Raw genomic sequence first — 24,656 nt, 5'->3', positions numbered from 1 at the left:
TCCACAGCTGATTCCATTTGTAATCAGCCAAAGGGGAGTGTCTTCTACAATTAGTGATGCTAAATCTAATCACGGGATGCCTTTTAAGGAGGACCCAGAGGAGACAGATTCCATTCCTGCTTCGGCTGGCGAGCCTCTCCTGTGGAGTTCATCCAGACCCTCCATTGGAGACGTCGGCTTCACAGCCTGCCCTGTGGATTTCGGACTCTGTGTTCCCACAGTCACGTGAGACACTTTTATAAATTTTATATTTGCAAGTGTTCCCTTTTGATTCTGTTTATCTAGAGAATCCTAACTAATACAGTGAGTTTAGCTCCTTTTGTGGCACTAGGTTATAGATTGCTCTGCTTTACTATTCCAGCAACTGCATCTCTACCCATTTATTATTTTCCGAAAATATATGGAAATTCCTCTTCCAATATTTTCTCATCTTCCCAAAATACTATCATTTTAAGGAACTTTGAGGGGAAGAAGAAATAGATGTGTGTGGTCAATTGTATAAGTTTAACTATGTCATGGGTTGAATTTTGTTCTCTAAAAGATATGCTCAAGGCTTAGCTCCTGGTTCTATGAACGTGACCTTATTGGAAAATAGGGCTTCAGAGATGTAAATGGTTAAGGTGAGGCCAAATCAGATTAGAGTGCCTTAATCCAATATGATTGGTTTCCTTATAATTAGAAGAAATTTGGACACAGACACAGTTATGTGAGAGGAGAGTATGTGAAAACTGAAGACAGAATAAAACAATGCATTGGCTTGGAGCTATGTACCCCAGAAAACCACGTTTTAAAATTAATCCATTGCTGTGGTTTTAATCCTTCTAAATAGGACCTTTTTATTTCAATGAAGCTGTGGTCCAATTGAATCAGGATGGGTCCTGATCTTATTATCGGAGTCCTTTCTAAGCAGAAAGAAATAAAGACACATGAAGAGAAAGCCACAGAGATCAGACAGAAGTTGAAAATCAACAGAACTGAGAAGCCAGGAGAGGCCACCATGTGCTTTGCCATATGACAATATGGAAAATCCAAGAACCAAGGATTGCCAGCGGTCAATCCCAGAGCACAACAGTCTCCTGGAAGAAAGCATTATCTTGCTGACCCCTTGATTTGTATTTCTTTTGGCCTCAAAACCATAAGCCACTAAATTCCCATTGTTTAAGCCAACCCATTTCATGGTATTTGCTTTAGCAGCCAGGAAATAAAGCACGTATCTACAAGCCAAGGAATGCCAAGACTGTTGGCAAACACTAGGAGCTAGGAAGAGGTGAGGAAGGGTTGCCTCTTGTAGGTATCAGAGGGATACCCTGCCAAACCCTTGATTTCTGATTCTTACCTCCAGAACTGTGAGACATTAAACCCCTGTTATTTAAAGCTGACTGTCTGTGGCACGTTGTTACAGCAGCTGTACGAAATTAAGACAAACCACAAATCTTTGTTTAACCTAATCAAGGATAAAATCTTAGCCCAAAAGCATAAAGGATTTAAAGAAGAACTTTTTCTTTTACGATTTATAATGGACTGTCAAATAGTGTTCCCATTTAAGTGTGACAATTCTTGTAGCATGTCTTATTACATTCCCACAGATGAATATCCTTGCAGTTGGGAAGATAAGATATAGAGATTAAATTAGACACTCAAGCTCACATATCCAGGATCCAGAGTTAAGTCTGATTAAAGATAATTATCTTTGCTTTCTGCTATACACAATGCCAGGTTACCCATTGTTTAAGTTTGCTAAAGCCAATGAAATGCAATATACCAGAAAGAGATACATATTTTGGGGGGATTTATTAACTTAAAAGTTTAAGTTCTTAGCCCATGAAAATATCCAAGTCAAGTTATCAACAGGACAATATCTGGACTCTGAAGACAGGCTGCTGGCATCCTCAGCTCCTGGTCACATGGGAAGGCACGTGGAGCATCTGTTGGTCTCTCCCTTCTCTCCCGAGTTTGGTTGCGTCCAGCTTCTGTCTTCAGTGGTTTCCTCTCTGAGCTTCTGTGTGTTTCTTTCTTTTAGCTTCTGCCCCCCTAAGCTTCTGTGTGTCATCTCTCAGCTCCTCTCTAGGCTTCTTTTTCCAGTATCTTCTCTGTCTTTTATCCTGTTGTAAAGGACTCCAGTAGGAAGACTAAACCCCAACTGGGGCATGCCTCAACCGATATAACCTAATCAGAAGATCCCACCACAATGAGTAAACACCTAAAGGAATGGGTTAAATCCAAGAACATAATCTTCTCTGTGGTACTTGACCTCATACCCAGTTAGCAAACAAAATAATTGCTCAGGGCACCATCAAAGCTGGGGAATACACCTACACACACAGTGTAATTTGGGTGCCCTGGGAAAAAGTCATGATTAGATGTGCGAGAGATTAATTGGGGGAAACCTCAGCAAAAGATAAAGAAGAGGTAGTAGGAGGAGCTTTCAGACTATGACGCAAGTCTGACATCCCTGAAGGAGAGGAGTAAGGAAGGGGTAGGAAGAGTCTCACGCAGCAGTGCAGTTCCAAGGAAGGCCTGGCCAAGTTAACAAGGGCCCCAGTGAGTGTGCATTAGTACCTGTGCTGGACTCAGCTGTTGGCCAAACTTTGCTTCATTTCAGATCCAGTGTGGGGGAATGTAGATGGATAAAAGCTGAGGCTGGCAGCCCCCTATGCACCCTGTAGCAGGAAATTTGAGGGGCAAATGATCATGGCTGTCACGCACAATAATTGTTAAAATTAGATATTTGATTTATCATGTAAAAATTTGCATAAACATCATGAAAAAGAAAATAATCAGGAATATTTGGTCTTATATTTCTTTTATGAACTGGTATTGCTTTTCTTTTAATTTACAAAAGATGGAATGAACCCCATAATCTGTTCAGCACTTAGGGTCTGTACCAGGCTCCACAAGCAGAGATTCACTTAGTCTTCTCCTTCCCTGATTTCCTCTTTTCTCACTTGACAATATGCCTTTGCTGACATCAAGCCCAGCACTGGGTCATTTGTACTTGTCCACTTAACAAGTGTTGGCATTATCAATAAGAGGAAGTATGGAGAGTTGGCTTGCTGTTCTTTTAGCTGATAATGAATGTCTCTTTCAGAAACTGGAGGGAAAAAATGACTGTTCTTGATTAAAAGAAGAGAGAAAATGATGGCTTATTCAGGCGAAGTAAAACCAAGAGGAAAATTCATTCTACCACTGAGAGGCGTCTTGTCCTGAACCTCTGAATCTTTCTGGGTCTTAGACTCCTCGTCAATAAGAAAAAAACAACAGGTTGACGTGTAATTTCTCACATTACTCCTGCTTGACTGGCCTGGAATTCCAGTGAAGACCTGGTCACTCTAAGGGTAAGCTGTTTAGCTCACTGATTGCCTCTGTTCTTTGCTTTGACCATTGTGTATTTCCTACACAGTATTTCATCTTATAGCAAACCAACCATGAGGCAACATCTGGCATACTGCATAGCAGCATTATTTTTAGCCAGTGACAAACTGTAGATGTTTTTTTTTCCTAAAATCTTTGCTTTAGACAATACAAGGGAATTTTTTCACTCCCATCCTCCCCTTTGCTGGTTTCCCTTCCCTTCAATGAGACACTGCTTATAAGCTCCAGTCCAGAAAACTTTGCAATTATGTCCTGATGGACGATTCAGACATTTTAATAGTGAGGCTCTGAGAGAAATATCCAGATTGTTTGACTAATTTACTAAGCCTAAAGCTGTACTTTTTATTATACTATATGAGGGCCTGAACAAAGCATCTCTTCAAGAATTCAGAGAGAATCTGCCATTTCATCTTTGGTGCTGATCACTATGTATTGCATTTATTTGCTTACATGCCTTAACCTCCCGACTAGGCTGTTGGTTCCTTGAAGTCAAGAACTGTATCTTATTTATGATGCCATTTGCAGCACCAAGCACAGTGTCTTAACCAAACAGGACTTGGTTTTTGCTGAGTAAGGAATAAGTGCATGGTTGTAGAAACAATGTTAATAAATACATGGTTAAAGGAAAATCTAATCATGTTCTGCAAAGGTCCTCAGATGTCATCCAAGTTTCCCTCTCCTCAGGTCTAATTTTTCAATGGTAACCATGGATCCCCATTTCCAACAGCTCTCTAATAATCAACAAATATGTTCCAGGTGATGTTCAAGGGTGTGAGATTTACAGTGGCGATTTTGAAAGTTAGGGTCCTTGCCTCCCTGAGATTTAGGTTTTGGCAAGGTATGAGAAAATACTCATGTTCAGAATTAGTAAATATAATTTCAGCTATCACTAAGTGTAGCAAGAAGGAGGAAGCAGATAGTGGCAGTCATTAATGGTGATTACCAAATATTTCCATTCCACCCTCTGGCCAGGAGATGGAATGGCACCTCCCTGAATGCCTAGATGACTCACTTAATGGATTGAAAGTGAGAGAAATAACAGGCAACACTTCTGGGTGGAGGCTTTAAGAGCCAGGGTTTTATTGTTCCGTGTTCCTGTTTCCTTGCTGTGGTGAGCACTGATGTTTAAATGGTGGATGGACCTGCCAGCCTAGTTGCTGGACTAAGGAAGTATAGAACAGCACCCCTAGCTGACCTGTGACAGATATGACAGTGGGTAAGAACTAACTGGTTTTGTGAAGTCACTGGGTTCTGAGGGTTGTTTGCTTCTGCAGCATAACGTTGTTTCTCCTGATTGATTGACAGGGAAAGGAGATTCATGGAAGGGACTAATGTATACAGCATGCAGGTGACTGGTAGAGAAAGGAGGAAGGAAAGGCATCCATTAGGAAATGGCGTTTGAGTAGAATCTGAATTACAAGAAGGAGTGAGCCTTTCAAACATCTGAGGAAGGGCTTTCCAGAAGATCATGTCGCCCAGACGGAAAAGATAAACCTGGTTTGTTCAAAGAGCAGAAGCCTGTGAGCAGGTGAGCACAGGTAAGAAGATTATTCCAGCCAGTGTCTAGATCAGGCAGGGCTTTAAAAAGGAGTGTGAGCCCACATTTTGCTGTACAAATATGAGATAGCATTGAAGTCTTATGAGAAAACATTGAAATCTATTTTCACAAGCAAATCATTTTTTTTACATGGATGGGACCTTCTCTTGGCTCGGATGCATCAAACAAAAATCTATATCTTCTCAGTCATCATGCTAGTATATGTGTCCAGGTCTACTTACTTATTTTGATAATGCTTTCTGCCTGACCTAATATAACCTTTCCACCCATCATTTCCCTTAATCCAAATACTTTGCACCTATATGGATGACTTTAAGTTATCTCCCTTTCATGTGACTTTCTCTAACTATCCTTGTCATTCATTATGTTCCTATAAGAATAAATACTGATTCATGCTTTCACCCAATCATTTGAGAACTAACTTTTAAGCATTTATGACACACCAGGTACTGTGCCAGGAACTTAGGAGTGGGGGTGATGAGCCAGAGACACATCTGTCAGCCTTGTGGAGATTACATGTATAGCAGGAGACAAGGGCAGTAAATATATATCCAATTAATTATTTCATTGAAATTTTTTATGGGCTATAAAAGAGAGGTCCATGTGTTATGACAAAATATAATAGAGAGATATAATCTAATATTGAAGGGGAGTAGGAAAGACTTCATCAAGGAAGGGATGTTTGAATTGAGTTCTGAAGGTTGAGTAGGAATCAAGTAAGTGGAGAAGAAGAGGGAATAGCATCCTGGCAGAGGGAACAGACCTTGTGGAGGCCTGATTTTAAGCAATTCTCGCCATCTGGGCTCTTTTGGATAAGTGCCTTAAATTCTCTGAGCTCTGGTTCTCTTATGTGTGAAAATGGCCTCCAAATATCTAACTCAAAAGATTGTGAAAATGAAGTAAATTCTATGCCTATCTGCACTGCCTCAGGATACAACCATAATCACCTTGTTCTCTCCGTGCTGAATACCGACATGTACTTGTACAGCATATACACTTTTTCAAGCCCATGTCCTTATCTTTTATTTAATTTCCTATCACATGTGTACTGTATTTGAAGCAGATATTTTATTATCAGTCCTTTGATTAATGAGGAAATTACGGTCTGGAAGCATCTTGACTCGCTTAGGTTCTTCCATTTGGCTAATGGCACACCCATATTCTTAACCCTGTATATTTTTCTCCTACCTGCCCCAAAATGGTCACATCAAGTTACAAAATGCATTTTATAAACCTTAACTATCCACTTTACATGTTTATGCAGTTCTCCAAGTATGAGGATGACCAATATTACCACAATCTGTAGATATAACAGAGGGGCCACTTATATGCAACAAGTCATATGTCAGAAGGGCTAATGAATACTGAGGAGGGATGCACATTTTAATGACACAATAGAAGATGCTGCCCTCCTCCAATTGAGAGCAGCACATTTGCTCCTGCACCAGACAATGGATGTTGTTCTAGTTTGCTAGCTGCCAGAATATGATATACCAGAAATTCAATGGCTTTTTAAAAAGGGAAATTTAATAAGTTACAAGTTTATAGTTCTAAGGCCATGAAAATGCCTCAATTAAAGCAAGTCTATAGAAATGTCCAGTCTAAGGCATCCAGGGAAAGATACCTTGATCCAAGAAGGCCAATGAAGTTTAGGGTTTCTCTCCCAAGTAGAAAGGTACATGAGGAACACGGTCAGGGTTTCTTTCTCATCTGGAAAGGCACATGGCAAATACGGTGTCATCTGCTAGCTTCCTCTCTAGCTCCTTGGGAGGTGTTTTCCTACTTCATCTCCAAAAGTCACTGGCTGGTGGACTCTCTCTTTGTGATTCTGTGACATTCTCTGCTCTCCCAGAATCTTGTGGCTTTCTCTCTTGTTGTTTTCTGGCTTTTTCCAAAGTGCTTCTTCTTTTAAAGGATTCCGGTAAAACCAATCAAGACCCACCTGAAATGGGTGAAGACATATCTCCACCTAATTGAGTTTAATACCTACACTTGATTGAGTCACATCTCTATAGAGATAAGTAATTGAAGTTTCATACAATACTGAATAGGGATTAGAAGAAATGGTAGCTCCCACAAGATTGATTAGGACTAAAACATGGCTTTTCTAGGGTACATAAACCTTTTCAAACTGGCACAGATTTATAATTTAAGTCTCCCTTGAATGTACTCAACAAGGCAGACAAGGAATAAATAATGTAAATTATTTTAGGTTGGAAAGTACTATACACATTACCCTAAATGAATTCTTAAAAACAAACCAAACTCCGTGTAAGTTTTCAACAAGAGAAGGACTTTGTGATTGTTTCAGCCATACCTATGCATTTTAATTTTCAAAATTTCTGGTGAAATTCTAGTTAGATTGGTGGCTAATTTGAAGTTCCTTTCTTTCAAAGACTTTTAGCTCCTGTAGTTCTTTGGACTTTGGTATTTTCAAGGACCAGAAAATGTGTTGTTAAGCCAAGTAGACACAAACCTATACATCAGGTTATGATTATTGATTAAACATGAGCTATACTTAAGCCCAAATTTCTTTAGTGCCTCAAATAATTAAAGGTCAGGCTGATTCATGCCAGTGGAAGTAAGTGCAAGGCTCGTTTCATCTCTGCTCAGAACCCTGACAAGGTTAATAGAACACACAAGGTTTCTTAAGTCAGAAGGAGCTCTGCTTGTTCGGCTCCACGCCAATCTGTTGTGTAATGTATAATCGCTTGGAGCAAGGTATTTAATAACATTGAACCTTTGTTCCTCCACCTACAATAATAGAGCCTGTGTGTGTGTGCGCGCATGTGTGTGTGTGTGTGAAAATTAAAGGTGACAACACATGTGAGGCAGTTATCAAAATTCCTCACACAATGAAGCCCATGTTATTACTTATCATCTGAGGAATAGTTTCCTCCAATATGCCAATCAGAGAAAGATTTAAAGAAAATTCATGGTCTATTTAGACGAACATCATTCCATCAGTACATCTTGGAAGTAGGAGGTTTCCTTTTAGCCCTGACAAGTACAGATCTTTCTTTGGTAAGAATACCAATTGCAGCCCTCTGGGTCTGAGGTTCTTGGTTAGGGAGTCAAGTCTGTGGCGGTCCTCCTAGACTTGACACAGAACTCCAAGATGGATAAGTCCTGAATTCTCATGGGGCACAAAATTCTAGCACTCTGGATACTTCCCGTTTCTGGGAAATCACCCACCTGATCCAGCAAAGCTCTCCTTTTGTCTTAGAGGAAACTTACCAACTGATCTGAAGTTCCTTTTCTATGATCTCAAAGTAAGAGGTCACAGAAAAGTTGCTTATTGAAACAGTTTAAATCTTGAAAGTACTTATATTTCTAAACACTTTGATTCCTCAGGATGAAACCCACAATTTGAATCCCACAGGCACCATCTGCTCATCTCTGCTGCTGAGGGAAGGACAGAAAGGGTTTTTCTGCCCTGTCAGGCTTAATAGCCCATGCAGCAGAGAACAGATTATAAAATCTCTGCTTAGGAAAGACGAATCTGACCTCAGCACAGAAGAAAGAGTGGAGGGAAGTGGATTTAGATGGCGAGAGACCCAATGTGGTGATGAAGTTAAGAAACATGGACTTATCATAGAGCCTAACATTCTATATTAATATCACAGAGCCGTGATAATAGTTGAGATGTATGATGATGTGGAATTGAACTGGGGAAATGGCAGTAAAAGGAGATGATATACACAATTTGATGACAGACTGAATGTGTTGGGAGACAGTTAGGGGAAAAAGGAGGTCCAAGATATCAGGAATTTATAATATGCATTGTCTATCATTGATAAGAGTTGGGGAACATGTGGACGGGGAATGCAAGAGAACTAGAGGAAGATCAAGGCTAGAGTTCCAGAGGTCCAGGTAGGAGGGAAATGGTAAGAAGGGTTTGGAGTTGAGGAAGTCTAAGGTAGATTTAAGGACTGTGAACACTCTGAATAAAATATTTGTCTTCAGATGAAGGGTTGAAAACATAATCAAGGTCAATATTACAATTTATAATTTTAGGGGATACAAAGAGCCAACCCCCCCCCAAATAAAAACCCAATGCCTTGAATTTTAAGGCCTTCTTAGTTTCTAGAAACATTCATCTTATTTTATTTTAGCATTGGACACTTGCAAACTTGTAGGTAATTTTATTTAACTCTTTAGCTTTTTAGAGACATGATATTTCAGTGGAGGCAGTGAAAGCATGCAACTTGGAGCTTGCAAACCTGGGATCCCCACTTCTGCACCTGCTCTTTAATAGCTTTTTAATCTTGAGATTCAATTTCTTTACCAATAAAACAGACATAATAATGTCTGAGGCCCCAGTGCTGGTGCAGTCTCGAATTATGTTCTTGTTGTCGTTAGCCATGATCACTTTCCAGAAGACCACAAATATCTAAATGTTCTAGAACAGACAGCAATATCTCTGGCAGCTTGTCTCATTCATAAAGACTGAGCCAGAGCCTCTATTTTAAATCAGCATGTGTTCTTCCAACATATTAGAGGGTAAAGTAAGTGCAGTTACCCCCATTTTACAGTTGCAGAAACTAAAGTCTTTGAAGCCTGATGTCTGCCAGAGCTTTGGGTAACAGAAGGTCAGTGTGATTACTAGTTACTGGTAATATGCTAGGTTCTGAGGACATAAAAATGAACAATGTGGTAGTTGTTCTCCAATAATAATCAGAATAATTCTTATTAAATGCCAAATTATTTATTAAGTGCCATGTGCCAGAAACTGTCAAGCGCTTTTGCCTAAGTTGCTACACTTAATCTTCTTAATGATTTTCTAGAGCATGCACTTATCTTTATTTCACTGATGAGAAAAAACTTATTGTAGGGACTTTAGGTTGACCTGAGTCTCACATCTGGGCAGTGGGGAACTGGGACTTGAAACCTGCATATTTAGATGCCCCCCAACTCAAGGAACTCCAGATAAGCAATTGGCGAATTGATAGATGAATTCCCAAAAATGGTTCGCTATATGCCCTGAGAAATTTGGGAAACTTGGAGTTTTCCTGTCTCCAAAGCAGAGTTCATTTTTCTCTACTACCAGAAAGCCCTGCCATTGCTGCTGAGTCTACCTCAGAAAATAGAAATGACCAAAAAAAGAAAAAACCCTTATGCCTGATCAATCAGAGGTCGTATTTCATTAAAACATCGCCACTTAGCTATGAGCAAGGCAACGAGACAGATTGGCAACTGATATCTGCCAGCCATGAGAGTCAGGTCCTGATTTTCAGGTTAAAAGAAGTAGTTTAAATTATCTGGCTGGGCCACTCTCTTCTCCTTTGCCATCCGGAAGAAGCCGATCTGGACACCGAATTGATAACTAATATGACTCCTTATCTTCCATCTTCCAGGGAGTAAGAAAATAATTCACCAGACTGGAATTGAGTGAGGGTGAGTACATTGGCTACTTACGTTCCTGGGATTAGAACACCAATTAGCCTGACTTGGCCACTAATCAAACTGTGCTCCAAGAGAATGAGTGTGTATGTTTCTTTCTTTCCTTCTGTTTATTTCTAGTTCTCAAAATGTCTTCCTCCCTCTAAAGCACAGACATGACTATTTGATTAAAAAATTTCCATGAGTCCCCTTGGCCTTCTACAAATATTTAAACTTGTCAATATGGAATTCACGGGGTACTGACGTGGGGCCCCAGCTATAGCCTTTTTGTTATTTCCTAAATCCACCCTCCGTTCAGATTACTTGAATATCCCCACACGTGTCACACATGTTCATTCATTTGTAGCTTTAAACAATTCCTTTCCTCTGCTGGGAATACATGCCCTCTGATTTTCTCAAGTGAGTAGGGCTCACTCTAATTACCTTCGTTCTGCCATGGCCCTGTATTTCTCCTCAGTTGGCACCCATTTGTGTGTCTGTTGGGTATTGAATCATGACCCCAAAAAGACATGCCCGAGTCTTCACCCACTCATGTGGGTGTGAACCCATTTGTAACCAGGCCCTTGAAGATGTTGTTAGTAGTGAAGGCGTGATCTTGTTCATGAATAGGATCTTTGAAGATACTGTTTTGGATGAGGCTAAAGGGAATAGGGGTGGACCTTAAGCCATATTACTGGAAACCTTATGAAGAGAAGCTAGAAGTGAGGAAAAACCACTGGAAGGGGTCGAGGACATAGCCATATGATGGAGGCAGAGATGAAAGTCAGGGAACCCCAAGGATTGCCAAAAGCCATTACTAGAATGTTACAGACTCTGAGAGAAAGCAACACCTTGATTTGGGACTTCTGGTCTTGAAAATCTTGAGTCAATAAATTCTTGCTGTTTAATTCAACCCATTGCATGGCATCCGTCTTAGCAGCTCTGGTAGGCTGAAACAGTCTCCAAAGCAGGGGCCACATCTTTCTGTGTCTTTACCTTGCACTCAGCACAGTGTCTACTAAATGGTTATTAGGGAACAGACTTGATCTTTTTCATTTGTGCATCTTCTTCTGTTTCAGCTTTGAGAGTCTGAGCCCCTCTTTCTCTTTGTCTCTGTATCTCTCATCCCCCCACTCACGCCCTGGTAAACCAAGCCCCTTACTCCTCTCCTTTTCTTATTGATTTTGTGCTACTTTTTCTCTTTCTGACCAGCTAAAATAGCATTGAATCCCCACACTGACTTGCTGAATTCCTTTTTATGCCTCTTGTAGGCCAAAATAGTTGCCCATTCATTTAATGACTCAAGGTCCAGAAGTTTTTTGCTCTCTTTAAGCATTCTTTGGAACTATGTTATCTGAAAATAGCTGTCAAATCCAGCCAGAGGAAAGGACTGAATGTTTAAGTTGTTTTTGGGCTACAGACAGTTAACTTAGAATCACACAGTCAATGTCACCCAGTTACAGCTCATGTTTGGAACATGGGTCTGTCTGAGATATGTCAGCTGAAATGACTCAAGTTGAGAAATGATTGACACACTATCTTCATTTTGCAGATACATAGGTAAGAGGAGGTAGGCTTGAGAAAAGCCATATAGTTTTGAAAGAGAATGGATGATGGATAATGTAAGCATGCCACCTCAATTAAGAATACCATAATTCATTCATTGGTGAAAAACAGTATAAATATTCTATGTTTCAAGCATGATACCGGTACTGAGGGACCACTGATGAATAATATCATGCCTTGGCCTTCTAGGAAATCACAGTTCAGTAGGCGAGCTAGTCAGGGAAACCAACAATGATAACACAATGTGACAAATTCCACACTAGAAGCTGTCCAGAGTTGGGGCTGATTTTGCACCAGAGTGTATCTAAAATCACCCTGTCATACTCAGTACAAATTTTCACAAGTCCTTCCTGAGTAATTATCTTCAAGGAAAACTGTCATGTGGCATCATCTCCCTTCTTAGACCTCCTACAAATACCTGAAATTTAGGATAAGTCCTCCTTGTAGCAGAGCTATTTTAAGAACCTTAACAAGCAGAAAGCACCCCAGGACTCCTTATTAAGCACTACCTGAGCAGACTGCTTGAGGGATTCTGGAGACACTGAGAATTTGAAGGTGACCTCAGTTCATACTTTGATGCTTTCTCCCTTTTCCCAAGTCATCCTCAGAAACTTTGGCTTCTTTGCTTTGGTGGGCAGCCTCAAAAGCCTCAGCTTCCCATGACTCCTTAAATGCACCAAATATTTAACATGACCTGTAATTGCCTCTTCTTCTTAATTTCAGTCAAAATACCTCCTCTATCAAGCAGTACTGGTTTGCCTGTCCTACTTCTTGAATTGCTTTCCAGTTTGGCTGGAGAGTAGAAAATTTAATTGCTTGCTACTTTGATTACCATTTTCTTTTTGTTTCCTTTATTGGAGAGTGACTCTGAAATTTCATTGAGTCTCTAAGGCCCAGCCAATCCAATCCTTTATTCATATATCCCTGTTTCCTTGTCTTATCGCCTTGGTTTGTGCCTTGTCCTTATTGTGGTTGTGTTAATGGCCAAGAAATTCCAGGGTACAATGCTGAGAGCTGATCCACAGAGCGTGAATTGGTTGAAATAAAGTACCATGTAGCATACAGCCTGCCTTAACAAATATTTAGTTTTTAAACATATAGGCTTGGATGCTGAGCCATAAAATTTTTAAAATATAGAATAGTAATACATATTCCCACTAGCCAGAATAAACTACCATTATGAATATGGTATATGTAAATATTACATTTACATATTATTGCTTTTTAAAATTGTACAGGCAAGATACGTAGACATTGTATTTACCAATTTCAAAACCATTAGATTCATTCAGTTAAAGCTGAAAGTCCCGATTGAACTCTGTCCTTAGGCAGTCTTCTCCCAAAGACCCCTCCAACCCATGTCTACACATACTCCTTGAAGAATGACATTATTTTGAGCTTTGTTGAGGCTTTATAGTCTTTTCTATACTATTTATACATAACCATGGGGAATATCTAGTATAAAATTTTAATTCACATATATGCTTTGTAGTGCATGCGGCATTTTTTCGGCCTTTTACTTTTCAATTCAAAAGTACTGTTTGAGGAGATTTTTATGTTGTTAACTTTAGACCTAATTAATTTCTTTGAACCTTGCTTCCATAATATATATTCTATTTTTTTTATTTAAAAAGTAATTTATTGAGATGAAATTCACATAAAGTAAAATTAATAACTTTAGAGCAAATAATTCTGTGGCATTTAATACATTAATAATGCTCTGCAACTACCATCTCAATCTAGTTCTAAAACATTTCCATCCCATTTCATTTGTTAATTATTTAGGACATTTCCAATTTTTTTCCCAGTGTAAACAATGCTACCAGGAGTATCCTTACAATCTTCTTGTTTTTTTTCTCTAGAATAAGTGCCTTGAAGTATAATTATCATTTGAAAGGGTAAACATGCTTTTAGATTTTTATGGATAATGTGTGAGAACGTTTTCTGTGGATAAATCAGGGCTTGAATACCCTCCAAAGACATAATTCCTTAGGCCACAGATTGAACCCATTATGTTCAATAAAAAGGACATTTGGTAGGAATCTGATGAAACAGCAAGAGTCTAAATTTCAGAGTAGTTTGAAAATTTCATGTGGAATTCTTAGAGCGCATCAATTTTCAGTTGCAATATTTAGAATAGATGGACAAATTAAACTCAGCTCCCTTTCTATACACTTCTAGGGGGTGGGCTTAAGGTTGGATGCTACTGTCGTTTAAAAATAACATGGCCCTTAGCTATGGTTGAGTATAATCGTTTCCAAAAGATTATAAAGCTGCACTTCCTTTAGTTGGAATGAAATCTTACTGGAAAATTCACAATATCATACAGATGAAAATTGAGCTGTTCTGGCTGAAACTGGGGTGGACCAGCTATAGCTCCTGTCTCCTTCTGGCTCTACCTCCATGAATTCTCCAAATCGCCAGCACAGCAACCACTGAGGACCATTAGTGGGGCACAATTTGAAAAGTTGTGGTTTCGTCCAATCTTGTTATTTTTCTGATGAAAATGCTGGATTTAAGAGAATTGGAATTATCTGCTCCAGGGTTTTGGAAGTTTCTCCTTTCCTCACTCATGTCTGTTTTGATTTAAGACACCAAGAGAGCAGGGGGAGAGAAGAAAGAAGAAAAGAGAAAGAGAGAAAAGGAGAGAGACAGAGAGAAGGATTGTCCCCCGTATTCCCTCTCACTACAACACTATGCAACATTCAGGGATTATCTGGATGGCTTTGAGTTGTCCAACAGAGGTGGGACTTTTATTTTTTTTACCCCCTTAGGTTCTGGACCTCAAGCTAAGTGAGCTCACTGGGACATAGGAGCAGACATACTGAGATTTGCCTGAAAACCCATGACTTCTATAGGGTCAGTTGTCTGATCCCTTTTATTATCCCCTTAGGGCAGCGACACTTGCAACATCCAGTCATATTTTCATGACCCCACTGTGGCAAGATCAGTGAGATAGCCCCTTTTTTCCCATCATACAGTAAATAAACATCATTTTTGGAGAGAAAGAAAACATTTCTCTGAGAATTTTTCAAGCATTATATGTTTTCATCCTTAATTGCAATATGCATAATTTATCCTTTGAAATGGGCTATCCAGAGCTTAGTGAGATTTAATTAAGAACTGGCAATACCCGCAGTTTTCCAATTTTATTTCTTTTTCTGCTCCTAGAGAAATTCATTAATTACAGGAGGCATTCAAGAAAAATGCTTACCCTGCCTTTATCACCCTTTATAAGGGGGATGCCACAGTTCTACAGCTCTCAGCAGGTGCAGCCTTCTCAGTGGTTCCCAATTGCCCTACAGCATCCTCTGCTGCCATTTCAAATTCTCTATACCCTTTCCCCTAGAAGTGTTAAGTAGCAGTCTGTAGGTGTCAAAGAATAAGCTTCACCAGGCAATGTGAGACAGGAAAGGATGGCTTTATTCAGGGGTTGCTATAGCAGGAGAGAGAGTGCAGCGAGCCCCATTCAAAGAAAGGACAGCCAGCTCTTAAAGGGCTGGAAGTGGGCTGGATAAGAAATATCAGAAGATAGTAAGGGAGGTGGATCACTGGGATGGGAGAGTGAGTTACAGATATGGGTGAGTTACTGAGGTGTTAATTAAGACAGTTGGTTCCACCGAGATGGGTGAGAGGGGTTTACTGCAGTTGGGATTAGGACCACTTGGTTCTAAGTGTTTTTCTTTGTGGTAATTAGGCTGCCTGGAACCCATAAGGGTGAGAGAAGTAGACTGCATTATGGAACTACCCACTTAGGAGTCCCTTAGGTGCCTGGCTAGTTTAAAGGCCAGGGTGAGAGGGAGAGGGGAAGGAAAAGGGGAATGGAGCCAGGTTCATATTTAGAATAATTAAGGATTGAGGTTGTCCTTTTTCTTTTTTATGAGGCAGTTACAGTTGTTTTTCTCTGCAATCTGAATTGTTTTACTCTGCAGCCCCACAGCTGAAAGATTTAGTTTCACGAAAGGAAGGTAGAGGGAAACAGTGTGAGTAATAAGGCTGGCAGCTTGGTTGAGAGAAAGAGAAGTAGACTTGGGCATAGGAAAGCAAAGGTGCTATAAATGCTTACAAATGGCCAAGCAGTGTATTTTCTCAGCCCCGGGGCAGGGGAATAGTTTTGAGTGATGGGGTTTGCCAGCTGAAGGCTTCCTGGGCACCACCACCTCCCCCTGTTTACCCAGGGTGCCATGCAAAATGACCTTTTTCTGCAGGTGCCACTATGTGAGAGAAGTTGAAAAACTGGAGGAGTCACATGAGAAACCCATTGCAGAGCAGCAGAGAGAGTCCTGCCCACTCTGCCTGGGCTTTCTCAGCCAAACTCTGGCCCCTTGTCCAAGGATTAGCTGCTCTTTCCCTTCAACTATCAATTTGAACCCTTCCCTTTCTCTCTCCTTCCAAAGGGCAGCTTTCCTGCTATGTTTTCAACATCACTTAAAGGCGTTTCTATTTGTAGATCCAAATTTTGCATTTCAAACTCTTGACATCACTCCTTCCTTTCAACCTCCAAAGCCCAGGAGTAAGAATTGGACCTCTGCATTCTGGTGCACCTCCCGCTCATGCCCTCCTCACTGCCTCTTCCCCAACTCAAGTCCTCATCATCTGCTTCTTCGTACAAGGCAACAGTCTCCTGCTCTTATATTTCTCACCCTTTAAAAAAATATTTTTACTGAGAAATCCTTACACACGCACAGCCCTTCCATAGTGGACAATCAGTGGCTCACTACATCGTCACATAGCTGTGGAGTCATCACCATGATCATTTGCATCACTTCAGAAAAAGAAATAAAAAGAAAAAAGAAAAACTCATACATCCCATACACCTTACCCTTCCCTCTCTTTGACCACCAGTATTTCAATCTACCCAAAATTATTTTACCCTTTATCCTCCCTTATTATTTATTTATTTTTAATCCTTATTGTTTTATTCGTATGTCCATACCTGGATAGAAGACACATCAGACACCATGTGATTTTCTAAATCACATGGTCACATTGTAAAAGCTTTATAGTTATACAACCATCTTCAAGAATCAGGGCTCCTGGAAATAAGTTCTATAGTTTCAGGTACTTCCCTCCAGCCACTCCAATACACCATAAACTAAAAATGGATATCTACATAATGCAAAAGAATAACCTCCAGGGTAACCTCTCAACTCTGTTTGAAATCTCTCAGCCACTGAAACTTTATTTAGTCCCATTTCTCTCTTTTCCCTTCTGCTCAGGAAGGCTGTTTCCACCTTTCATACTCACCCTCGGCATTCTGCATTTTCTCTCACGCAGACCTCCCAAACTCCACGTAATTTGCTTAATAAAGTCCAAACTCCTTAGTAGAATCCTTTATGATCTTGTCTCAATCCATTTTTGATGCTTCTTTTCCTTCCATGGGACCTAAGTTTTAAAGTGATTACTGCTCTTTTTGTCCTTCATTTCCTTTCCTCTGACTATGTCCTCTGCCTAGACTCCCTTCCCTTCTTCCTACATTGAAAATTCATGTTAAACCTAAATGAAAAATGGCCCTCTTCGTTGACTATTCCATGACCCCCATTTAAAAAAAAAAATAGTTTCTCTTTTTTAGGCACTCTATACCATATGATGTTTACCTTCAATTGACATTTCCCCCTCTTTCTGTGTTTACCTGGATCGTCTACCTCCTGTTCACCTTATTAAATTGTAAGTCCTTTGAGGACAGAGCCTTCTTGCATGATTCTGTGTGCCTACAGTGATATCCATGGCTTCTTATAATTGGCAGATGCCCGGTGCATGTGAGCTGAATGGGCACATGAGTAATGAATGAGAATTCATTTTGTAAGCGTCTGTCTGCCATTGCACTGGGGACTCCTTGAGAAGAGAAACAGTGTCTCATGTATTTTTACACCCCAAGACGGTGAAGATTCCTGGCTACAGTCAATCTGCATGCATTTGGATCCCAGTTGTACAATTTGAGCAATTTTCGACAATTTATCAACTTTTCTGTGACTCAGTTTCTGCAACTGTAAAATGGAGGTCATTCATTCCCTTACTCAGCAAGTATTTGTCTACTAAAGGCCAGTGATACAGAGCAGGAGTTAGCAAGATAGGCAAAATTCCTGCCCTGATGAAACTTCTATTCTTGTGAGGATAGGGCATTAAGGACAAAAGAGCAGTAATCACTTTAAAACTTAGGTCCCATGGAAGGAAAAGAAGAGACCCCTTTCCTAGAGAAGATTTTCTGGAAGTCAAAAACAAGAGGCATGCAGGGACTTTCTGAGAAAATGAAACAATGGAACCCACCCTACAGAATTGCAGGTAAGCAATACCTGGTGATAAGCCAGTTTGAGTCCAGTAAGGCGCGATTAGCAGAATGGACAAGCATACCCTACTAATCAATGAATATCAGCTCCCTATTTTATAAGCTCCCCCTATGTAAAATTCCTATTAGAACATTTCCTCTCTAGCTTCCATGTTTGCCTTTTAAAAATGCCCAATTTTCCACTCCCTCAGAGGAGCTCCTTCCCACTTAGTTTGGCACTGCTTGATTCGTGAATCATTTCTTGCCTAAATAAGTTTCAACAAAATTTTGAAAATGTCTCAGTTTATCTTTGACAGGGAAGACTGACACTAAAGAAAGATGCTCTGTGAGTTTGGACTAGTTGAAATGAGAAGAAGTCGGGGTCAGGGAGAAGGTGGCAGTGATAAATGAGAAGTGGATGTGGGGAGGTGGGCAGAGGAGAACAGCTAATAGGAAAAGAAAGCTGTCCAAGTCGGGGTCCTTGGGTGAGGTCACACTCAGCTCCCAGGGTCATACACACATGGAAGAAGGGTTTGGGAAGACTTAAAGGTTTGCAAGGGGAGGGCTTTTGGTCATTTCTTTCAGAATCCTGACATGACTTACACTTTCAATTTCTGGGAAGACATTGATTGCTAATAATATCAGTGATAGATTTGAATATAGTATATAGACAATTGATAATATAATTATGATCAGCACTAGGCCCAGATCAGAGTTGTAAAATAACTTGAGAGATGGCCTGGTTTCAAAGCATAGGACAGGGGTGCAGTCAGTGCTTGCAGTTCTCCCTCCTATATCTTTCGAAGACAGAAGAGAAGGGAGAGGGAGAACTGGAGAAACACGTCAATTATTTTCCAGGTATCTGTCCCTGTGCAAATTCAGGTGGGGATAGAGGTTCCTACCTGAGATTTTTTTTCAAAAGGAGCAAAACTGCTCAGATTTACCTATAAAATTGAACTCTAGAGAAGTCCTCAAGTAGACAATCACACATTAGCACCTACTTAGCAAAAAAAGAAAAAAAAAAAGAAGGGGGAGGGATGTCAGGTGTTTTTACATGTTCTGAAGGAAAACAAAGCAAGGTAAGGGGAGAAGATGATGGAATTTGCTGTTGGATATGTGTTTAAGGAAGGCCTTTCAAAATGTCATGGAGTGAGCCATGTGGATATCTGAGGAAAGGGCATTTCAAGCAAAGAAAAATTGCAAGAGTAAAGGACTCTGATAATAACAGTATCAGTGTCACAGGTGCTGAAATTATGAAAATTAAATGAGTTAATACAGAGCGAAAGTGTTAAAATCTGGCATGGTTTCATGCACATGGTAAACATCCTTATAAATGTTTACTAAATAAATGAATGATTGGTTAGGAAGAAAAATAGCATACTATCATCGAACTTCTAATATGAACCACTGTGTTGGGTGCTTTCCAACATGCCCTGCAAGGTAAGAACTGCCACGTGTCAAACCTGGGGATGTGTATTCTGCAGCTGGACACTCAGAGTCCACAGCTCCACAGAAAAAGAGCTGTGCTATGATGGCTAATCTTATGTGTCGACTTGACTAGGTTATGGTGTCCAGTTGCTTGGTCACACAATGGTCTAGTTGTTAATGTAGAGGTATTTCATAGAAGGGATTAGTGATTGCAATCAGTTGACTTTCAGTAAAGGAAAAGGCCGTCAATAATGGAGGAGGACAGTGCTAATCCAATCCATTGGAGCTCTTAAGAACTCCACTCTTCATTAGCTGTGTAACCTTGAACAAATTGCTTACTCTCTCTGTAACTCAATTTCCTCATTTGTAAAATTAAACTAATATCAGAACCTTCTTCCTACGGCTTATGTAAGAACTAAGTGAGTTAATGAATGAGAAGCACTTACAGCAGTGCCTGTCACACATAAGCCCTCCATCTGTTTCTGCAACCATTACGTTATAGATAAGAATACTTTAGATGTGGTGGATTAAGAAACTTGCCCAACGTAACCCAGAGAATGAGTTGCAGTAAACAGATGCAGAGTCAGACATTTGTTGTGAAATCCATGTTCTTTCTTAAGAAGATGATGGCAATGGGATATCACCCAGGATAGTTTTCCTCTGACTCTATCCCCTTGGAGGATGACTCTGATTACAGACTCTCAAAAAACAAACATACAAATGCTCAACTGCATTTTTCTCAGCTGGGCTCTTTCTGAATTAGCTCTGCTCTTTTTAAATTATGCAATACATGCACCCTCTGAGTGCAGATTTTCTGGCTTCCATGGATGTCTGTTTAGCCTCATAAAAGCATGAATGTTGTTGAGTCTACCTTCACCCCCTGCACAGTAATGTGTGATTTTCACTTAAAGCTTTCTATTTACTGCCCCTTAGTATCTCCGACATTTATTTTCTGGTCACCAAAGGATTTAACTTTCACTGTCTGAAACACACTCCCCAGAGTGTCTGCAAACGGTTTTATACCAAATCCCTTAATTCTGACATGCGTTATTTAACTCTATTTCTGATGACTTTTGCCTTTAAATTGCAGTTTCACTGTGCTGTTTTGTCTCTGCAGATGGCAAACAGACCATTCTTTCTCCATCTGGAGCTGGCACTGTGGATATTTTCAGCTTGAAAGTTCGATGAAGGGGAATAAGAAGGGGAATTAGATTTCTGCCAGTCACTATCCTTATTTCCTTCCCATTCATGCCTTCTCCTCTCTGACTTGGCTCATGTGTGTCACCTGTACAAGTTGGAGTTGATTTGGAGTCTGTGTTATCCCTACATTGTACCTTTCTAAAATTATTCAGAATCAACAGACCAAAAGAGAGAGGAAGGGAGAAAGAGAGAGAGGTTTCATGAGTACAATTGTTTGAGAAAACAAACATGTCATGATGATGTAGTCCACTTGTTTCAGATTGGTTTGGAGTTGGTTTAATCATCAGAAATGCCAAAGGACACATAGGACCTCCTAAAGACCAATGTGAAGTTTGCATAGTGACAAACACTCTTGTGTGTGTTCTGTCTGGAGGGCACACACTTCCCGCCCCCTCATTTCAATGCAATTTACCCTGGAAATTTGTCCTTTGGAAAGAATATTACAAAACAAGCTGCTAATTGATGGGAAAGGATTGGTTGCAAAGGCTCACATTCTAGAACAAGGGTCCTTTAAGGGACCTCAGAGATACTCTAACCTGAAGCCCTAATTTTACGGATGAAGACACAGAATTTGAGTGACCGGCGGACTGTCCCACCAGCTGCTTCATGGCATTGCCATGACTAAACTCCAGCCAGTGATGTGTTTGTGTTGGGTAGATGACCTACCATAACATAAATGGTACCTAGGATTTCTATTTGATTTTTCAAGAATGGGGATCTAATACATAATTTAAGTGAAAACAAAAATTCAAGCAATTTTAGGCCTGAAATAGATGCAAGATACTGTTTTGTGTGGTGGCTTCCAAATGGGGCTCCATGGAGCATTAAGCATTCTGTGGAAGTGCTTCAGAGGCCATGGGCAGGGGAGGTAGAGTCTGAGTGGTTGGAACTTTAGCAGATTGCTCCCTACCCAGCACCCAACTCCACTTTTATCTTTTTATATTTCCTTTCTTGAGTTTTATTTTTTTTTAATGTCTTCAGCAACCAGAAAATATTTCAAAGAACTAATTGAGTTCCATCAGTCTCTTTTCAGGTGAGAAATGGTTTCTCCAAGTCATTAATTGAGTTAACGGCAAAGCATGCACAAGATCCCAGGTCTCTGAACTCCTCCTCCACTGGATATCTACTTAATCAGACTGCTTCAGAGGAGTCATCTGATGAGAGCATGAGAATAGAGGAGGGAATGAAAACCACTATATATTAGAGCCTGCCTTCTTTTGCCTGGGGTCAGATGCAACTGAAAGGAGGAATGCCAATCTAATAAAAGAAACTGATGCTAGCTGTATAGTTAGAAAATTGTTTCTAATATAATCCTTTAGCTGGAAAAATCTTAGTACAGACTTTGGTAGTTGGAAATGTTTATTATAATCAAATCACTCAAACAGCTTTGATTCACTTTAAGCTTGGAAGCCCTTGCTAGTATAGCTTGCGGTGACCTAATCTCCAAAATTTACTTTCTGTTCCTAGTTATGTGAATGACACTCCTTCCAGCCTCTCTGCAGAGTTAAGATTACAGTTCATACAAGATGGAAAAAAGTCATAAACACCACATAGACTAACAAGTCAACATCTTCCTCCCCTTGGAAGATAAGATCAAAGGCTGAAAGTAAGAGAGGAGGAATTATGAGCTAACAGAATGTGCTGACCAAGCAAAATGAAGCAGGTAACTGTTACTCAATTTTAACGAATCCTGTGACTTACTTAGTTCATTTTATTTTTTCATACTTTCTTCTGGACCATTGTTACTCCTTCATCTGTTTGAACCATAAAAAGCCCAAATCACCTTTCTCACTTTCAGTTGGTCTTGGAAAGATTTTTCCTCCAGTTTCTTGTGGATGCATCTTCAATAAACTTACCTTCTCACCAAGGCAAAGAGACTTGTTTCTCTGTTTGATACAGGATCAGATGGGCCTAACTATAGAAGATCATGTCTTTTTTTATGGTAACACTAAGTTTTAAAGTGCTCACACAGGAATGTATTAAACATACTAATAAAAGACTACAGGGTAGGCCATGTAGCTCAGCAGGCAATAGTCTTGCCTGCCATGCCAAAGACCCAGGTTCGATTTCCGGTGCCTGCCCACTGAAAAAAAAAATACTATAGGAAAGGGTTTCCTCAGCTCCCCAAAAGAGAAAGACAAAGCAAATCCTAAAGAGGATGAAAAGACTAAAATACAACCCAGGAGGCATCAGGTGACAAAGGATATAGGAAAGGGGATCTAATCCAGTAGAGTGGGCTGGAATGTCAGATAAGAGTCAGATGAGGACTAGGGGGTTAGGGAAGCCAGTAGATGGTGGGGGGTTACCTGAAAGCCAGTAGATGGTGAGAGAAAGAGAAACTGGCTGATAAAAGGCCAAGGGGCTCAGACCCTGAGTGGTCAACTTCTGGCTAATTTTCTAAAGCTTCTGAGAACACAGCAGCCTGTGCCTCAAGAACATTCTAAACAACCCCGTATATCTAGGGGCTGGTCAGTTTATAGAAGGTCTTGGGGTATTGCTCCTCACCTTTCAACTGTTGGTCTCATGTGGTCAACCTGCTTCTACCTTTGGCACATATTTAGATTTTCTGGTTTTGTCCAGCCCTCTACTGTTGAAACCATATTTGCAAGGTCTTTGGGTTTTTGATTGGGTTTGTATTTTAAGATGCCACTGCTCAGATCATTCACAGGCAAGAGGTACCTCTTCCATGCATCTCACCCAAGTTCTGGGACATCATACCTTAAAGCTCCTGGGTGAAATGGAATTGGATGCTGAAGTACAGAGCCAGGTTCTGGTAGCAAAGACCGATTACTATGGAATCGAAATGAATCTGAAGAGTGAATGTGATTTTTCAGCCAGAGGTAAGGGGTTCAGGGCAAACACTTGTTTTCTTCTCTTAAAATATAAACAAAGACTCTGGCAAAAGTATAATCTGCTTAAGATGGCCTAAGTCACTACAGAAGAATGGTCAGTGTTTCAATTCTTCACAATCTGTAACTACAGTAAATGGATCCATAGCTGTTGGGCTTGGCCATGTAACTTGCTTTAAATGTTAACTTACCATAAGCCTGGCCTTAAATGTGCTTATTTGTTAGGCACATTGACCTATTGCATCTCTGCTATTTGTGATAAGAACAAGCTCTTAGTAGCTGCTGGTTCAAGGAGAATGGAGTATAGAGTAGACCAGAACTCAAAGTGCAGCCCGAAGCAAGTCCGGGTAAGTATAACATAATGGGTCTCAGGACTCCAGTCAATCCAAAGGCATGGAAGAAGGAAAGAACATTGTTTGTTGCAAACCACTAAGATTTTAGGTTTATTTGTTATACTACATTATTGCTGATTGATATGGGCGCTATTCAATCTAAAATCCTATTTCACTGGAGACTGCATAGTAGTTAAGAGCTTAGCTCTGGAGTTAGACTGCTGGAGTTTAGATCCTGACTGTTATTTATAAGCAATATAACATTGAGAAAACTAGTTAACTTCTCTGTGTTCGCCCCTCTGTAAAATGTGGATGATTTGCATTGTACTTTCCATATAATGTTCTTGTGAATATAAAATTAATGAATGTAGGGCACTTAGAAAGGTACCTACAACATAAGAAATGCCAATAAATGTGACTTAGTATTAGTTACCCTCAGAATTCCTGAAACTATACACAAAAAAGAAACTAAGTCATAAGAAACTAGAACAAAACTAAACATATTGAACTATTGTGAGAAAGGCACTGCTTTTGGCATGCTTAGAAACAAGGCTTACCCAAAGCGATTAAGAGATTAAGGTGAGTGAAAGGTGGGGCCAATATCCAAAGAGACCAGCAGATACTTGGAATAATATTTGGGCACCTGTGATCATTATCTTGGATAATTTGAAACCTGAAAGAGTTTGGTCCACTGGCTTATTTCT

General features: G+C 40.1%; 1 long non-coding RNA gene across 4 annotated transcripts in view; it reads left to right on the top strand.

The window, feature by feature from the left end:
- LOC143689059 (uncharacterized) overlaps positions 1-22,634 on the top strand; it is a 31,453-nt gene extending 8,819 nt beyond the window's left edge. The window contains exons 2-9 of one of the 4 annotated variants that reach the window (XR_013178524.1): positions 89-225; positions 3,089-3,335; positions 4,678-4,910; positions 10,288-10,327; positions 14,470-14,622; positions 18,038-18,160; positions 20,689-21,804; positions 22,239-22,634. This is a non-coding gene — a long non-coding RNA (uncharacterized LOC143689059). The other 3 variants (XR_013178523.1, XR_013178525.1, XR_013178522.1) reach the window with 3 other exon arrangements.
- The last annotated feature ends 2,022 nt before the right edge of the window (positions 22,635-24,656 follow it).

The sequence above is a fragment of the Tamandua tetradactyla genome, chromosome 6 (assembly GCF_023851605.1).
Source record: "Tamandua tetradactyla isolate mTamTet1 chromosome 6, mTamTet1.pri, whole genome shotgun sequence".
NCBI classification, from domain to species: Eukaryota; Metazoa; Chordata; class Mammalia; order Pilosa; family Myrmecophagidae; genus Tamandua; species Tamandua tetradactyla.
The sequence above is the reverse complement of the archived record's forward strand: the minus strand, read 5'-3'. Positions and strand labels throughout refer to the sequence as shown.